Source organism: Halichoerus grypus, chromosome 3, assembly GCF_964656455.1.
Source record: "Halichoerus grypus chromosome 3, mHalGry1.hap1.1, whole genome shotgun sequence".
Taxonomy (NCBI): Eukaryota; Metazoa; Chordata; class Mammalia; order Carnivora; family Phocidae; genus Halichoerus; species Halichoerus grypus.
In genome coordinates this window covers 203,294,904-203,313,411 of record NC_135714.1, presented here as the reverse complement: position 1 = coordinate 203,313,411, position 18,508 = coordinate 203,294,904, and the positions used below count along the sequence as shown (strand labels likewise).

The following is an 18,508-nucleotide window of genomic DNA, read 5'->3' as shown; positions in this document are numbered from 1 at the left end:
TCTCACCCTCTGTCAAATGAATAAATAAAATCTTAAAAAAAAAAGGTCACATTAGAGGCAATAAAACACATCTTACCAAATAAAAAAATATAGAAATTGTACGAAGTCTGCTCTCAGGACAAAACTGAATTTGACTAGAAATCAATGACAGAAAAATAACTGGAAGTCTCCAAAATACATGGAGATTATGCAACAAACTTCTAAATAACAAACGGTGAAAGGAGAAATCTTAAGTAAAATTAAACAATATTTTTAAATAAATGAAAATGAAACAAATTTGTCAAAATTTATGGGATGTAGCAAAAGCAGAGCTTAGATAGAAATATATAGCTTTGTTTGTATATACAGGTATCCTCCACTTTTTGCAAGTTTGTATTATGCTACTTCTCTTTTGCCAAAGATTTACCTTAGTACCTGTTTTTGCTAACCAAAAGATATTTGAAGAAGACATCACTGTCATAAAACAAGATGAAAACTGAAAATACTGTTCAGCATTTGTTTTGCAGTGAGCTGTTATAGAGGCAGCACACACCCTGAGCAAACAGAGTGGGTCCACCAAGTTCCCTCTCTGGGAAATACACAGTATCTCAGCATCAAGTTGCCATAGGTTTGAACTGTGTCTGTGAGCATCTGTGCCTCGTCTTGATTTATTCTGTACATCCATTAAGAAGATACGTCCTAAGGTATCAGAGAAGCCTAAGAGAAGTAATTTGGGGGTCCTGGAAACACACAATTTTTTCCATGTAAATTAGTGGTAATCGCTTCTTCACTTTATGCCATTTTGGCTTATAACAGGTTTCATAGGATAGAAACTTTAGATAGAGGGGGAAACCTGTATTAGAAAAGAAGAAAGATAGAGGTGTCTGGGTGGCTCAGTCAGTTAAACACCCAATTCTTGATCTCAGCTCAGGTCTTGATCTCAGAGTTGTGTTTCAAGCCCCATGCTTGGCTCCATGCTGGGCTCAATGTTGGACTCCACGTTGGGCTCCAAGCTGGGCATGGAGCCTACTAAGAAAGAAAGAAAGGAAAAGAGAGAGAGAGAGAGATAAAGAGAAAGAAAGAAAGAAAGAAAGAAAGAAAGAAAGAAAGAAAGAAAGAAAGAAGAAAGAGAAAGAAAAAAGAAAGAAGAAAAAGAAAGAAAGACAGAAAGAAAGAAAGAAAGAAGAAAGAAAGAAAGAAAAAGAAAGAAAGAAAGAAAAGAAAAGAAAGAAAGAAAGAAAGAAAGAAAGAAAAAGGGGAAAGATCTATCAAAAATCAATAATCTAAGTTTCCACCTTAAGAAACTAGAAAAAGAAAAGCAAACTTTTTAAGTCAAAGAAAGCAGAAGAAAAGAAATAATAAAAATGAGAGCAGAGGACTCCTGGGTGGCTCAGTCGGTTAAGCGGCTGCCTTCACCTCGGGTCATGATCCCGGGGTCCTGGGATTGAGTCCCGCATTGGGTTCCCTGCTCAGCGGGGAGCGTGCTTCTCCCTCTGCCTCTACCTGCTGCTCCCCTGCTTGTGTTCCTTCTCTGTGTCAAATAAATAAATAAAATAAAATTTAAAAAAAATAGAGCAGAAATAAATGGAATTGAAAACAAAAAATCAATAGAGAAAATCAATGAAACCAAAAGCTGGTTTTTTGAAAAGATCAATAAAATTGATAAGCCTCTAATCAGATTATTTAAGGAAATAAAAATATAGGACATAATTTACTAATATCAGGAATGAAATAAGAGATACCACTACAGATGCCATATACATTAAAAAGATAATAAAGGAATACTATGAACAACTCTATGTCCACAAATTCGATAGCCCAGATAAAATGGGGCAAATCCTCAAAACATAAAATTTGCCATAACTCACACAAGAAATACACAATCTAAATAAGCCAATATAAATATTTATGAATCAATAATAATCACTTTCCACAACAGAAAAAAAAAAAAATGCCCAGAATGGGTTTACTGGTGAATTCTACCAAATACTTAGGAAAGAAATTATACCAATTCTATACAATCTCTTTCAGAGCATGGACAGAGGGAATATTTCCTGACTCATTCCAGCATTACCCTAATGCCAAAACCAGGAAAAGGCATTATAAGAAATGAAAACTAAAGATTAATATCTCTCATAAACATGGATGCAAAAATCCTGTATAAGAAGTTATCAGGGACGCCTGGGTGGCTCAGTTATTAAGTGTCTGCCTTCGGCTCAGGTCATGATCCCACGGTCCTGGGATTGAGTCCCATATCAGGCTCTCTGCTCAGTAGGGAGCCTGCTTCTCCCTCTGCCTGCTGTTCGCCCTGATTGTGTGCTCTCTCTCTCTGACAAATAAATAAATTAATTAAAAAAAAAAGAAGTTAGCAAATTACAACAATATGTTCTCCCCTAGGATTTTGATAGATTCCTGTCTCACATTTAGGTCTTTCATCCTAGAGGAGAACACAGGCAGCCACAGCAACTTCTTTGACCTCAGCCACAGCAACTTCTTGCTAGACACGTCTCCAAAGGCAAGGGAAACAAAAGCAAAAACGAACTATTGGGAATTCATCAAGATAAAAAGCTTTTACACAGCAAAGGAAACAGTCAACAAAACTAAAAGGCAACCTAAGGATGAAGAAGATATTCACAAATGAAATATCAGATAGAGGGCTAGTATCCAAAATCTATAAAGAGCTTACCAAGCTCAACACCCCCAAAAATAAAAAATCCAGTCAAGAAATAGGCAGAAGATGTGAACAGACATTTCTCTAAAGACCCATACAAATGGCTAACAGACACATGAAAAAATGCTCAACATTACTTGGCATCAGGGAAATTCAAATCAAAACCACAATGAGATACCACCTCACACTAGTCCGAATGGCTCAAATTAACAACTCAGGAAATAACAGATGTTGGCGAGGATGCGGAGAAAGGGGAACCCTCGCGCACTGTTGGTGGGAATGTAAGCTGGTACAGCCACTCTGGAAAACAGTATGGGGGCTCCTCAAAAAGTTAATAATAGAACTAACCATGACCCAGCAATTGTACTTTTAGGTATTTATCTGAAGGATATAAGCACAGTGACTTGAAGGGGCACATGTACCCTGATGTTTATAGCAACAATGTCCACAATAGCCAAACTATGGAAAGAGCCCAGATGTCCATTGACAGATGAATGGATAAAGACGATGTGGTATATATATATACAATGGAATATTACCCAGCCCATCAAAAAGAATGAAATCTTTCCATCTGCAGTGATGTGGATGGAGCTAGAATGTATTAGGCTAAGTGAAATAAGTCAATCAGAGAAAGACAAATACCATATGATTTCACTCATATGTGGAATTTAAGAAACAAAACAGATGAACACAGGGGAAGGGAAGGAAAAATAAAATAAGATAAAAACAGAAAGGGGGGCAAACCATAAGAGACTCTTAACTATAAGGAACAAACAGGGTTGCTGGAGGGAAGGTGGGTGGGCGGATGGGGTAATTGGGTGATGGGCATTAAGGAGGGCACGTGATGTAATGAGCACTGGGTGTTCTATGCAACTGATGAATCACTGAATTCTATCCCTGGAACTAATAATATAATATATGTTAACTAAATTTAATTGAAATAAAAGAATTAAAAATAAATCCAACAATGTACATTTGGGCTCTTTCCATAATTTGGCTATTGTTGATAATGCTGCTATAAACATCGGGGTGTATGTGCCCCTTTGAATCAGTATTTTTATATCCTTGGGTAAATACATAGTAGTGTAATTGCTGGATTGTAGAGTTCTATTTTTAACTTTTTGAGGAACTTCCATACTGTTTTTCAGAATGGCTGCACCATTGTGATGAGCACTACATGCTATATGTAAGTGATGAATCACTAAATTCTACTCCTGAAACCAGTATTACACTATATGTTAACTAACTAGAATTTAAACAAAAACTTGAAAAAAAAATTTTAAATAAATTCAACAATGTATAAAAATAATTATATACCACAAGCAGGAGGGATTTATCCCAGGTATGCATGCCCGGTTCAATGTTCTAAAATCAATTAATGTAATCCATCACTTCAATAAACTAAAATAGAAAAGTCACATGATTATATCTATGGATCCAGGAAAATATCTAACAAAATCTAATATACTCTCATAAGAAAAATCTCCACAAACTAGCACAAGAAGGTAAACTGAGGCATATTCAATTTCTTTTCAAGGATTTATTTGAGAATATACTGATTCAAACTGGATAGTGCCAAACTGAAGGCGTGGACTTATTGTGGACTCATTTTTGTTCTGTATTTTGTCAGGACTGGAGAGCACTGGAGATGTACGCTTTCCTATGTGGTGTCTATGAGTTGTTCCATTTCCTCCATCCACACTTTACTCATATATTAGCTTTTTTTTTTTTTTTATAAGGCCTTCATTGGCCACATACTTAAATTTCACACACTCTGACATACCAAATCCTATTCCATTTTCTCCCCATAGCTTTCATTATCAGTTAATAGTCTATGCATTTTACTTATTTATCTTCTGCAAATTAATCTCCTTTCCCAAGACTTATGGTTCCATGCAGTCAGTATTCACTTCTGCTTCCTACACTGTCTTATGTCCACTACTCAAAATAGCATCTGATACATGATAGTTTTGCAAGAAATAATTTTGAATGGATAAATGAATTAGTTAACTAGGAGGAAAAGAATCCTAATTATGCAGCCTATCAGTTGGATTTATAATAAGTACACTACCTAACACATCTATTGCTTACTATATACACTTTTAATGTGGTGGCATTGAAATCCCCAGCACTAAGAGTTAGGTATTATCCTTAAGTCCATTTTACAGATAAGGATACTAAGGTAAAATAACTTCCTGAAGACATGTCATAGAGAAGTGGATTTTGAACTCATATAAATTCTATGTTCTTCAAAAATATACCTTACAATATGATACTTAACTTATTTTTGTCCAAAGCTATTGCTTGAGTAGACCATCCTCTCCAGACTGATTTGAAAACCCACCTCTGTTTCCTATTATGTATTGGTTTATCCTTGGGCTCCCTATTCTGTTTCGCTGGTCAACTTGTCTTTCTCAGAACTGAATTTGAAAGTCTAATGTCGTAGTATCTAGTAGAGTAAGTTTCTAACCTTATTTTTTTCAAAGATATCTTTAGTATCATTGATCCTTTAGTCTCTCACTTGAATTTTAAGATCAAATTGTTGAAACAAACAAAATAAAGAAAAAATCATAAAAATCCCTATTGAGATTTGTGTTTGCAGTAACATTGAACATATAGGTTCAGTTGAAGAATTTCCATTATTGTGTATATTCTGTACTGATTTTTTTCATCAAAAAACAAAGAATATCTCTCCTTTTCTCTGTTCTTATTTTAATGGTCTTCAATAGAGAACACACACACACATATACATTTATAAACATGTATTTAATACATATTAATACATGTATGTGTGTTTATTCCTATGTACTTGAGAGTCTTGTTCAATTTTGTAAATGAAAACATTTTAAAATGAGTTTTAATTGGATTCAATGAGACAGAGTGTTTATTTTTTTTCCCCTCTTTGATCTCATATACTAAGCTCTGAATTAATCTTACTCAGTTCACAGTACATTATCATTTATCCATGGCAGGCACCTTTCTATGTCATTTATTTATTGCTTTTTCTTACCTTTTCTGCAGTAATTCCTTTCTCCCTCATCATAGACTACAGGGTTTTCTACAGAAACAGAACCAATAGGAGATTCATGTATATATATGAAGAGACTTATTATAAGGAATTTGTTCATGTAGTTATGGAGTCATCCCATGATCTACTGTCTCCAAGCTAGACACCCAAGAGAGCTTGTGGTCTAATTCCATCCAAAGTCAAAAGCCTGAGAACCAGGGGAGCTGATGATGGAAATTACAGTCAAGATCCAAAGGCCTGAAAACCAAGAGTATTGAGAAGATCAATATCCCAGCTCAAGCAACCTGACAGGAATAATAATGAGAGCATTCCCCCTTCCTCCACGTTTTGTTCTAGTCAGGCCCTCAACAGATTTGATGATGCTGACCCACACTGAGGAGGGTGATCTACTTTACTGAATTCATGAAAACTTAAATGGTAATCTCACGAAAAAACATCCTCAGGCACATCCAGAAATAATGTTTCATCTGGGCACTCCCTGGCCTAGTCAAACTGACACACAAAATCAACCATCCCAACTCCTACATTCATGAAAAAGGGAGTCTATTCCCCATCCTCCTGGTGATGGTTACATTGTTCCCCTGTCATGGGCACTCTGGTGGTGTCTCTCATGGACTTCTGTGAGAAGTTCTTTGGGATGTAGAACCAAGAACAGATCATTTAATAAACATGCCAGAAAGGTGGCCGTGCACTCCCAGCAGTCACTCAGAGGGTTCAGAATTCCCAAATCCTCTCCAACACTCAATGTTGTCTAGCTTTGTGGGGTTTTGCCAGTTGCAAAGGTATAGTATGGTAGTACTTTTGTTGTATTTTGCTTTTATCTGAAAACAAATAATTTTGAGTTTTGTTAATGTTTTTATGTTTTTGGATTACAACTTCTGCAAATTACTTGTTGATATCCTTTTCCATATTTTTTTTTTACCGTTTTATCCTTTTCCTATACATTTTCCTCTCTTTGTTCATTTGTTTTTATAGTTTTACATGTATTACTTTATACATATATTAGCTACTGGTGAGTTTTCAATAATAAAAATATCATTCATTAACACATCTCCATTATTGCATACAGTAGGTACTCACTTAAGTTTGTTAATAGAATAACAAATGAATGACACTACATACTAGATGTTCAATGTGTTTGTTGAACTGCACTTAAATCAAAAGATGCACAACCAATGATAATTTTGGCTGTATTCCATTTGACTTAAATCGTAATACATATTCAAGTATGTACACTTCTGTGCAAAAATATGAGATGGATCATTCTCTCACCTAGATATATAAAATTGAGAATTATCTAACACATTTCTAAAACCTGATTAAAGACTTTCTTCTTGTTTTTCAGAGATAATGACTAATTTATCACAGAAAGTTTTACAAAATGTCATAATATTCATGTCTGGCAGTGTGATATTAGGCACTTTCTGATTCTCAGTTCTCTGATCTGCAAAACAAAAATAATATTCACCTCAAAGTGTTTTGGAGCTATATAATAATATGTGAACTGCTTACCACTGTGCTGGACACAAAATAATTACTTGAAAACGTTGCATCCATTTTCTCCTTGGATATACATAATAGGGAAATGCTTTACACCTTAGATAGTTTATTGGTGTCTGAATTTAACCATAAAATAAGAAAAGTAGTTCCTTTAGAATTTCAATTCTCTAAATAGGAGTTGAATATGTTAGTTTTTTGTGGGGGCAATATAGTCCACAGAGATTCCTAATTCAATTATTTAAATTGTGCTTTTTTTCTTGGAATCTCAGGTTTAGGATCCTGGGAAAAGTTCTTTGCTCATCTGATTACCCCTGTTTTATTATCATATAAATCTCAGTGACAGTGGGAAATCATTGCAAGCACAGTGCAGAGAGTTAGCCAGCATATTCTCTAGAAAAACATGGCCCCAAATCCTTCAGCAGGTTGATAGAATAACCAGTAATACACATATAAATAAATGGAGCCATCATCTTCAATTATTAGTGAGAGATTCTATGCGCTAAGCATACTTTTATTTTTATTAACTAGATTTTGTGCTTCATATTTTTTCAGTGATAACTTGCCCCTTATTGTGGGGACCAGTTTTGGATAATGGTTGAGAATTATATGTGGGTTCAGATCCTGGCTCTATTTTTGCTAACTCTTTGACTTGGGTAAATTATTTTGCTTCTCTAATAATTCCTAGAGTTTTGTGAATCCAGTGAAACAATGCAACTTGCTAATTTCAGAGCAAATAAGATTTGGCAGTGTAACTACATAGCTCTGGACTCACGTAGAATGTATTTGTAGTGCTTACTAAGTACTAGAAAATTTACATACCCATTGGAAGACTTTAAAGGAGGTGTTGTTTAAAAATAATTTAGAGCTCTGTTACACAAACTCAGAAATTAACAGGTCCAAGGTGGTGTGAGCAGCTAGAAGGTATATGTAGTTACGTTGGGGTGATACTCAGCTTCACCCATGCCTTGTTAGGGTCAGTCATGGAGGAACCCCTCAGAGATAGCCTCATCTGCTGTTGATTCCTTCAGCAATAAATATTCCAGCCACATGTATCCCAAATTCTATGTGATCCCACTTGTCCCAGGAATTCCTGGAGAGACCTATAGTATCTGCCTCTTCTTACACCTCCATGCTTCAACTGGAGCCTTTGACAATTGTCTTCTTCCATTCCATGTGGAGCCCAGCAGAACAGAGATTGTGGCTGTCCTAATCCTTATCCCACACTTACTATACCAAGACCTTTTTTTGTTTGTTTGTTTGTTTTAAAAGACTAAGGTGGCAGGATGGGCTAGCCTGGTGATGGGTATTAAAGAGGGCATGTACTGAATGGAGCACTGGGTGTTATACGCAAACAATGAATCATGGAACACTACATCAAAAACTAACGATGTAATGTATGGTGATTAACATAACATAATAAAAAGAAAAAGAAAAAAAAGACTATTATTTTAGAGCAATTTAAGTTAATGGCAAAATTAAGGAGGTAGCATAGAGATTTCCCATATATTCCCTGCTCCCCCATATGCATAGCTTGTTCCATTGTCAATGTCCCCTCTGGAGTGATGCATTTGTTACAATAATGAGTATACATTGATACATCATTTACGCCCACAGTTCATAGATTACATTAGGGTTCACGCTTGGGGTTTTACCATTTTTTTTATTTTTTTAGTATTTTATTTATTTATTTGAAGAAAGAGAGATAGGGAGAGAGAGCACAAGCAGTGGGGAGAGGGAGAAGCAGGCTCCCCACTGAGCAGGGAGCCCAATGTGGGCCTTGATCCCAGGATCCTGGGATCATGACCTGAGCTAAAGACAGACACTTAACTGATTGAGCCACCCAGGCACCCCACTCTTGGTGTTTTATATTCTATGGATTTAGACATATGGATAACAACATGTGTCCATCATTATGGTGTCACACAGAATAGTTTTACTGCCCTAAAAACGCACTGTGCTCTGCCCCACCCTCACACCCTCAACCATCCACAACCTCTGGCAACCAGTGATCTATTTACTTCCACAATTTTGACTTTTCCAGAATGTCATATAGTTGGAATCATACAGAATGTAGCCTTCTCATATTGTCTTCTTTAACTGAGTATATGCATTTAAGGTTCCTCTGTGTCTCTTCATGGCTTGGCAGCTCATTACTTTTTAGTGCTGAATAATATGTCATTGTCTGGATGTAGCAAAGCTTCTCTATCCATTCATTTACTGAAGGACATCTTTGTGGTTTCCAACTTTGGGGAATTATGAATAAAGCTGTTATAAACATCCACATACAGGTTTTTGTGTGGACATAAATTTTCATTTCTTTTAGGTAAATACCAAGGAGTACAATTACTGTATCATAGGGTAAGAGTATTTTTTTTTTATTTTGTAAGAAACTACCCAACTGTCTTCCAAAGTGCCTGCACCATTTTGCATTCCCACCATCAGTGAGTGAGAGTTCCTGTTGCTCCACATCCTCACCAGCATTTGGTGCTGTCAGTGTTCCTGATTTGGGCCATTCTATAGATATTCAGGGGTATCTCATTATTTTACCAAGACCCTTTTTAGACATTATCCGCAACCTCATGTCTTCTGACATCTCTGGATCGAAGTGGGCACCCATCTCTTGTGCACATACCCTCCCAATTCCTCAGGAGATTATGCCTAGCTCTCTCAAAAGCTCTCTAGTCCTTGTTACCATGGAAGCAGCACCATGTTGGGAATGTGAATATCATCTGTATGATGAGCTGCCTAAGAAGAGACTCCAGCGACCCCTTGCCTGCATGCCCAGTCCCAACTGAGGAGACTTTTTGGTCTCTTAAGTTTATATGGTGAGTATGTCTTTTACAAAGGACAGGGAGTAAAATACAAGGTCACACAGCTGTCCCTCTCTTCTCCATTTTCATTTCTGTATATATTGGGGAAGAGATAGGAATGGTGACCAACTTCTGCCACCTCTCAGCTCTTCCTCTAGGAGATGGTTTGGTAGCTTGAATGTTTTTTCCTTAGAAAACGAGTGTTTTAAGTTCTTATTGTTTTTAGTTTGGGGTCTTAGACTCAACACGATAAAAACAGGAAAACTCCTATTTAACATTCTTATATACATAAATTTAAAGAAGTGTGCTCATATGTTCATTATATATGTGCATATCCTCCAGTCTATCATCTATCTATCTATCTATCTATCTATCTATCTATCTATCTATCTATCTATCATCTAATCTCCGTCAGTTTTTCTCTCCAGCTTCTAGCCTAGGGCTCAGTATATTATGGCTTTACACATTCATTAAATTGCAAAAATGTATACTAACATATGTTGAGTATCTACTACATATCTAGCCATATTATATTTGTCATCTCATTTAGTCCTAATATTAACCCTGAGAGATGGGAATTATTACTTCAAAGAGTGTGCATGAAGCAAGGAAGGTGGAATTTTCCTTTTATGAATTGTCTTTTATTTGTCACGCTTCTCAACCTATCAGGTTATAGAGAATAAAATGAGGCTCAAGGAGATTAAGGAATTGCTCCAGTCAACACTGTCTGAATCATAATTGGAACCGATTAAGAAATAGGACAATGAGTGTGAGAAACACCCCTCATGACTGAAAGACCAGCTTATAATGAAAAACCTCCCATCCTGCTCTCCTTTATTTATCACTTACTTTAGGCAGCCAGTAATAAGCACAGCAGAAGTCGGCTGCACCTGTCACTCCCGCAGATCAAGGGATGTGTTTCGGTCTTCTGAACAGCCTACCTGAGCTAGCTCATCAAAATTCCACCTACCAGCTGCTAGAGGAAAAAATAGTATGTAAATGGCTGTTTGTAGCATCAGGTTCATCCGAGCCATTCTAGAACTCTGAGCATCACAGGGGAACGGTAGAAGCAGGCTTCGTCCTTAAAAGGGAAGTCTTTCTTTTTCTTATCAGAGCAGACAAGTGCTCATTGTCTCACTTGAGGCAGTTGTGATAGTTCTCTCACCTTTATATTGTTGGGCCTTTATAAATATTCCTCTATGCCAGGATGGGCTTGGTACCTACTACTCTTGTATCTTGAAGATCATTTTAACATCAGAAAAAAACAAAAAACAAAAAACAAAATATGAAGAAATGATTAGCGATATATTAGGGGCTGTGCTCAGTTGCTAATGAAACAGCTTCTATTACAGCCTGCTCTGAAGCTGCCCATCCTTGTCTCTGGAGGCTTGAAATGCTTTTTCACTAAGATAGTTCCATATGTTTAATTATCTTCTCTTGAAAGTCTTCCTCTTTATTAAGGTTTTTTTTTTTTTTTTTTTTTTTTTTTAAGATTATTTATTTATTTATTTGACAGAGAGAGACACAGCGAGAGAGGAAACACAAGCAGGGGGAGTGGCAGAGGGAGAAGCAGGCTTCCCACTGAGCAGGGGGCCCAATGTGGGGCTCTATCCCAGGACCCTGGAATCACGACCTGAGCCGAAGGCAGACGCTCAACGACAGAGCCACCCAGGCACCCCGAAAGCCTTCCTCTTTAAATATGTAGATGTTGGGGCACCTGGGTGGCTCAGTTGGTTAAGCGACTGCCTTCGGCTCAGGTCATGATCCTGGAGTCCTGGGATCGAGTCCGGCATCAGGCTCCCTGCTCAGCAGGGAGTCTGCTTCTCCCTCTGACCCTCCCCCTTCTTCTGCTCTCTCTTTCTCATTCTCTCTCTCTCTCAAATAAATAAATAAAAATCTTTAAAAATAAATAAATAAATAAATAAATATGTAGATGTGTGAGTGTATATATACAAACATATACACATGCATGTATACATATATACACACACAGTTTTGTACCTGTATGCACATATATATAAGTTATATATATATATGTTTATTATATACCATATATACTTAGTATAATATATATTGCATATATTTTTCATATATAATACAATATATTTTATTATATATAATGCATATATTTTATATATAACATAAATATATATAAAACATAATATATTTATAATAAATATTATAAATGCTATACCAGGATATTGTTTAATGGAAAATAAAAGGAAAAGCTTATCATTCAGGATCCTTTTAAGAACCAGAACAAATCCTAAATTAGGATTTTAAAGAAAATGTAATCAAGAGGCCATTTTCAGAGGTGGGCAGAGTGCAGGGAATCATGATGTATTGTTCTCGGGGACCAGTAGCAGGAGGAAGACATCACTACCCTCTGTCACAGGGTCAAGTAGACTGAACAGGTGTACTGGAGACAAAGGTCATGTGGAATTCTGGAAGGACAGTATTCAGAATGAAGGTAATACTTTTGGAAAGAGAGGGGAAAAGAATGCCCCAAACTCTCCTTTTACTAAGCCTCTGTGCTCCTGCTATTATTTCCCATGGGCTGAAGTCAACAGAAAGTCTGAAGTCAAAGGAGCCCAAATGAAGCAGTATGTGCACCCGACCCATCCCCTGAATTGGGGGCACAGGACAGGGTGGAAAACAACAGAGGAAGACAGGAATGGAAAATGATGAATAAACAGATCTGCTTCATACAATTAACTGTATGAACCCTTTTTCTCCCAAATCAGATGGAGGTATTAATATCTGCTTCACAGGGTAGCTAACAGGATTAACTATGGTAATCAAAGTTTCCCCAAGTCAAAGAAAAAGTAAATGTAAAAGTGAGAATTTGAAACCAAGATCTGTGTGAAATTCCATTCCCTTCCCACTCTCCGAACAGGAACACCAGCAGTAATTGCACAGTGGCTGCATCATCATTGTTTGGTCTGTGAAGAGGGGGAAGTCTGAGAAACCCAGTACTCTGGAATCTGGACTTAAGGAACCACACCCAAGGGATGTCCTGATCCAGATCTGATTTAGATGAAAATCTTACAGAATCTGACTTGGTATTGTAAATAGGATGAGACTTTTGAGGGTCATGAGAAGGAACAAGTCTTCTTGGGGGACGCACAGGAAATGTTAGAAGAGAGAGGACAGACAAGAGGTGGTGACCAGCCTCCAAGATGGCCCCTGTTGATCACAAACACCTGCTATTCACATCCTTTTGTGCTCCCCTCCCAGACTGGATCAAGATTAGTCTGGTGGTCAATAGCATATGGCAGACATGGTGGTATATCATTTCTGAGATGGATACAAAAACCAAAAAAACAAGCAAAGCTTCTGTCAGGTTTTCTCTCTCATTTGGATCACTAGCTTCGGGGAAGCGAGCTGCATTATGAGGAACTGGATGGAAAGACACCACAAAGGATATGAGGTTAAGGCTAGAGGTCTGTCCGAGCCCGTCAAGTCTCAGATTAGCACAGACCCAGCGGGCGGCCTCACAAGAGACTCCGATCCAATCACACAGCTAAGTTACTCTCAGATTCCTACCCTGCAAATCATGTGAGTTACTGTCTGTTGTTTCTAGCTGCCAAACTGAGATTATGTGTTATACAGCAAGGGATAACTAATATACTAATAAACAGACCTACATGAGTGCTCTGCTAAAGGTAAGGTAACTTAATGGAAATTTCAGCTGCCATGCAGCACAGAAGATCCAGAATTTGCTATCTGAGTGTAATCAAGTATCAAGTTAACCACAAGCTACAATAAAATACCAGTACTCCCAAGAAACACACGATATAATTAAAAGTCTTTACAATGTATCACTCACAATATGAAGAATATAATCCAAAATTACACAAGACAGGAAATAATGGGAAAATCTGATCCATTTTCAGAACAACCCCAAGATAGCTCAGTTATTGGAATAAGCAGAAAAGGATTTTTCAGTAGTTATTATTACCAAAGTCACATGCGTGGAGTCTGCTTGGGTTTCTCTCTCTCTCCCTTTGCCCCTCCCCTGTGCATGCTCTCTCTCTCTCTCTCAAATAAATAAATAAAATCTTTAAAATTAAATTAAATTAAATTAAATTAAAAAATTATGCTGTATGTGCTTAATAGCAAATGGGACATATTTGAAAATAGCTTAACAAAAAAAAAATCCTTTGAAGAACATAAAGAAAAATGATTTTAAAACGTAACAGAGTCTCAAGGACATCTGTGACAATATCCAAAGGTCTAAAATGACTATTAGGGCCCCAGAAGGAGAGAAGAATGAAGAAGTGGCAACAGTATGGAAGAAATAATGTCTAACTATCACCCAAATTTGGGGAGTGACATAAATTGTAAGGTTCAAGACAATAACTAAACTGCAAGTAGGATAAATAGAAAACCTGACTCAGGCATCTCATAGTCAGAATGCTGAAAACCAAGCATGAAATGAAAATCATGGCTCTTGCTGGAAACAAACAACATGTTACATAGAGGGGAACTATTTGAATGAGTGCTGATTTCTCATCAGAAACAATAGAACATTAACTTTAAAGTCCTGAAAGAAATACAAAATAAAAGCTGCCAACACAGAATTCTATTTACATAGAAAAATATCATTCCAGAATGAAGGCAAAATAAAGCACATTCAGTAAATGAAAACTGAGAAACAGAGAATTTACTTCCAGCAACCCTTTGATGTAAGAAGCTCTAAAGGCTGTTCTTCTGACTGAAGGGAAAGAATGTTGGATGCACCAGAAGGGACGAGAACTGGGTATATAAATATAAAGGCAAATACATCAGATCATTTTTTCTCTTAAGTTCTTTAGCGTATACACCATGATTTAAGCAGACATTCTGACACTGCATTATGGAGATTATAATGTATATAGATGTGCCATGTGTAACTAATATAGCTTGGCCACAACAGGGAGGACACAAACCTTTAGTGTTGAAAATCCTCCTACTTTATGTGTAGCAGTGAAATAGTAACTCTCAGTAGACTCTGAAAATTAAGAATCCATATCATTATCCGTAGAGTGACTACCAAAAATATACAGAGTTCTAGTTAGAAAGTTAATAGATAAAATAGATATCTAAAAAGACAGTAAAATAACTGTTTTTAGAGATTTTATTTTTTTAAGTAATCTTCACACCCAATGTGGGGCTGGAAATCACAGCCCTGAGATCAAAAGTCACATGCTCCACCCACTGAGCCAGCCAGGTACCCCTAAAATAATTTTTAAAAGTCAGGAAGGCAGGGACAGAAGGGACAAGGGACCACGATGTGTTTGGTGGCAGTATTTCTGCCTGCTATCTTTCCACACAGGCCTATGTGACCGGCATGTTCTATTTGCCCTCAACGTGATGGCACATGTCCTCTGGCGATCCAGGAGGATGCCTGGTGCTAGGGCTGCAGTTGGAAACTGTTGGCAAACTCAGCAAGTCAACAGAAGAGGTTCTAAGAGACTTAGGAAGATGTGGACAGGGATGGAGAGGAAACACCCCTGCCTCTCTCTTCTCTTGCCCTGCATTCTCCTGTTTCTTCACACTGGTTACGTGGAGGCCAGAGGGCAAGGTGATGGTGGTGATGCCATCCGTGGGGGTGACAGTTGCAGGGCACAGAGCCGGGCAGAGAAAGCGTGAGGACAGATGTGGAGGAGAGAACGAAATAGACCTCTGTGCTGCTGGGCTCACTCCCATCTTCTCATTTAGATTCACAGCCCAAGGCTGGGGAGGAATCGGATTGACATAGGTCTCCCCGTTGTTTGACGTACAGAAGTAGTTGATTTTTCTAAGCCTGGCAGCCCCTAAATTGCTGCACACTTAATATCTTACATCGAAAGCAAAGATGAAATAGAATACAGCTCTATTAAAAAATTTCCTCTGCCTAAAGTCTACAAACTTGGTAATATTTGTCTAACCTTAATTTTCTTTTAGTTCCTGGCTGAAAGCATCCAAAAGCAGTCCGCTTACCACAATGTCCTACACTTTTTGTTTTCTGATTTCTATCCCAAAGCCAAAAACTTAGGTGATAAGGAGAGGGCCTTGGAATTTACTGGGACTGCAATTTTACCAAATACTTGCTATAGCATTCAGTCTCAACACTGTCGTTCATATTCTGACTCCTTTCCTTGCCAATTGCTTCAGTAATTACCCTCCCAGACAGGAAGCCATCCTTGGTGCTAAAGACACCACACTAGGCAGCATTCAATGCAATGTTTCTTTATGGCTGTTAAGGGTCAACTGAACTAATGCATTTGAAACAAGTATAAAAGTAAAATGGATATTCTGGTACATCTATAATCTCTTTTGATAAAATAGAGAGGAAATACAAATCCCTTATATAAAGAAATTTCAATACTACTGAACAAACAGAAATAAATACATGTGATTTCTGAAGGAGTGATAGGAAGAGATGCTTGTTTCCAGTGCATAATCCTGCTCTAAGGGAGCCTTTATGAAGATCAATCTGACGAGATTTAATCTTGGTTTGTCTTACCTTCCATAAATGAAATAAAGTTGGCTTGTCATTACAGGCATACACAATTATTTCATTGTGCAAAATGACCTGACCGTGTATTTCCAGCAGACACCTACCTGCCCCCCGTGCCATGCTTTGAGCCAGGCAGTCTTGCGTAAACGCGCCAGAGATGGTCTCTGCATACTGGTCCCTACATTATACCTGCTTCTGCACAACAGGCAAAAACCCTTTAGCTCAAAATCCTGATCACACCAAACTTAAATTTTTACCTGCCCAACTGTGTGAAACATAGCCCAGGGAAGCAGATATTTAGCCACTTAGAACTGTCTATTCTGTATACTTTGCAAAACTTCCTGCGCACCTACTAGGTTCTGTGGTTATGCAGACCGCAAGCCACTGTTGTCCTTCAGACCTGTGACCCTGAGCTCTGGCATGATGCTGAAGGACATCTCCAATACCCCTCTTCCCCAGGAGCTCCCCTACCCTCCTTCTTTTTTGGATGTTGTTCTCCGAGAGTAGCCACAGGACAGGCACCACCGGCTGTGAGAGACACCCCCCTCCCTGCAAACCTGTCAAAGCTGCGTCAATACAGCTCGCATGAGCTACTGCCACCTAGTGGTCATGAAGTTTTCCTCCATCAGCCCTGAAATCCTTGAACCCTCCACATACTTCCTGGTGATGTGAAGATCTCGAGCTCAAGTATCATTTAGCCTGATGAGAGAGTAGGAGTAAGGTGAATTTAAATGTGACTTTTATAAAAAGTCAAGAAAAAGAAAATACACATCACTTATGTAACCAATTTGAATTATATTAAAGCTCTTTCCAATTCTCTTTAACTTATACGTGAGATGAGAACATTGGAGCCAATTTCCCACCTCACACAGAAAACCTCCATCATTTTACATCAGATCAAATACATTTCAGGCTCTAGGCTGATTGGGTCAGCGCACCAATGTAATTCCAAAGTATAGATTCAGAGATTAGGACTGCAGATACTAATACTTTAAAATATTCTGAAAATTGCTTAAGTTTTAACAAAACCGATTTCTAATTTTATGGCAATATGGGTTGAGGAAATACGGAGAACTGCACAGATTAATTTTTTTCTGTATAGATTATTATGTTTACTTTCACACCAAAAATCCTCTATTCAAAAATATATTTAGATTTAACTGTTACTAGTTGTCTTAAAAAACTCACATTTAAGATATTACAAAATGATCTTCATTTTACTGTTTACAAAGAATACATATTGATTTAACTTTCACTTTATTGTATTCATTTGTAGTGAAAATAAAGTGCTGACATATTTTTCTTTTGGGAGAAATAGCTGTAATTATAAGCAGCTAGATTAACTAATGGCATGTTATTTAATTGCATGCATGGCATTTTTTTCAACATATATATCTGAGAAGCATTTTTCTAATATATTAAAATAAAACATATTTTACCACCATTTGAAATGTTATTATATTTGTACAATATTTTAAGAATTCCATAACTAATAAAGCTTTCATAAATGCTAATTTTGCTACTCATTCATGTGGCTGTATTAAATTATATAGACAGCCATAAGCAGACTCTTTCTGTCCCACATTCTTCACCTGAGGCTTTTGGAATATGTTCATTATGGCAAGGTCTTGCAGACAAATGTCAGTTCTTCACCATTTTCAGTAGCTTGGATATAACACATTAGGGAATTATAGTAAGTGGCTCTTCTAAATCATTATAGCCCCCAAAGAATCATATAGCCTTGTTGTATTCTAGAGAATGCCATTGTGTAGTGTTAACATTCAAGAAGATTTTCATTCAACAGACATTGCCCACACCACTCATCATTAACTGGATCTCACAAAACGTTAAAAATACACCATGGAGAGTCCTCAGATCTCCATAAAATTTCAATAAATATATCAGGATTGGGATATAACTGTATCAGAATGAATTTATAAAGGAAGATAAAAATACGTGGCATAAATAATACTTTGGAGTTAACTGATAAAAGTGTTTTCTACTATAAATAGTAGAATACTATACTATAGATACTA

General features: G+C 37.2%; 1 long non-coding RNA gene across 1 annotated transcript in view; it reads right to left on the bottom strand.

The window, feature by feature from the left end:
- Positions 1 to 18,508, bottom strand: part of LOC118532788 (uncharacterized) — a 957,805-nt gene that overhangs the window by 131,596 nt on the left and 807,701 nt on the right. The gene's annotated exons all lie outside the window — the stretch shown is intronic.